The following is a 1,439-nucleotide window of genomic DNA, read 5'->3' on the forward strand; positions in this document are numbered from 1 at the left end:
AGGCTGTGCTGAGAATCTGTGCTGCAGTTATCACTCGGGCACCAATTGCCTCCAATTCTCTTCCCCTAATTTTATATAAAACATTAAACCTGATAGCTCGGATTTTATTCTACATATTTGTGAAGAAGGGGTGGGACGTGGAGGAAGAGGATATAAAGAGAGAGAGACGACTTCGGCTAAAGCAGAGGCTGCCAGTCTGCGTGAATCAGGTGGTCCCCTCCCTTCGGTGGCTCCCATTTCTCCTCTGCAGTCAGGTCTCACCTGTCTGGTCCAAACAGAACAAACAGGTATGCTCCTGCTGGGCTTTCTTTATAAATAAATAAATAAATAAATAAATAAATAAATAAATAAATAAATATTTGTATTGCATTCAGAGAGGAAAGGAGAGGGAGAGAGCAAGAGAGAAACATCAATGATGAGAGAGAATCATTGATCGGCCGCCTCCTGCACGCCCCCTGCTGGGGATCGAGTCTGCAACCTGGGCAGGTGCCTTGATGGGGAATCAACCACTGAGACACACTGGCCAGGTGTGCTTGGCTTTTAAATGCAGCCAAAGAAGACTTAGTAGTAGCCCATGGAGGGGCAGAGGTGGGCAGGCTGGGGGCCTTTGCACTTAGAGAGGACACGGCCACGCTGCCCACCTCCAGCCGCCTCCAGGCAAGTCTCGCCTGCTGCCTGGAGCAGTGGTCTCTCAAGAAAAACCCATTTGTGTGATCTGCTGGATCTGAACCCCAGAGCCTGGCCCACACCTGAGGGCTCCTGAGTGCTTCCTCCTTCCTTCCTCCCTCCCTCCCTCCCTCCCTCCCTTCCTCCCTCCCTCCCCTCCTTCCTTTCTCTTTCATCATGGATGTTTCTCTCTCTCTCCCCTCCTCTCTTCTTCTCTGAAATAAATAAAAATATATTTTTTAAAATGCCAATTGTTTTCCAAAGTGGTTGCAGCAATGTATACTTCCACCAGCAGTGGGCGAGGGTTCCAGGATCTCCACATACTCACAGCACTGGCATTATCTGATTTTCAGATTTTTTTCTGTCCCTCTAGTGGGTGTGAAATAGTAACCTGCGATTTGTCTGCATTTCCTTGGTTACTTATGAAGTTGACCACCTTTTCATGTTCGTGGACATCTGTGGCTCCTTTTCTGTGGACTTCCCTGTCTTCTGCCTGTTTCCGCCTCCCTGCTCCTCTTGGCTCGCTTGACTTTGTAAGTATAGGGGTTGTAACTCACTTTCCACTTTAAAAAAAAAAAAAGGAATAAAAGGTCTTCATTTTAATAGACTCAAATTTGTCAATCATGGTTTGAGCTCTTGGAGTCTTGTTGAAGAAATAGTTTCTATTGTCTTCTGGAAAATGTCGCACTTTTTCTTTACATTTGTGTTTTGAGTCCAATCAGGATTAATTTTGTGTATCATTGTTTCAGTGCTAGTCACTGAATGGTCCATTT

Source organism: Pipistrellus hanaki, assembly GCF_964339955.1.
Source record: "Pipistrellus hanaki genome assembly, chromosome: 18".
In the NCBI taxonomy this organism is placed as follows: Eukaryota; Metazoa; Chordata; class Mammalia; order Chiroptera; family Vespertilionidae; genus Pipistrellus; species Pipistrellus hanaki.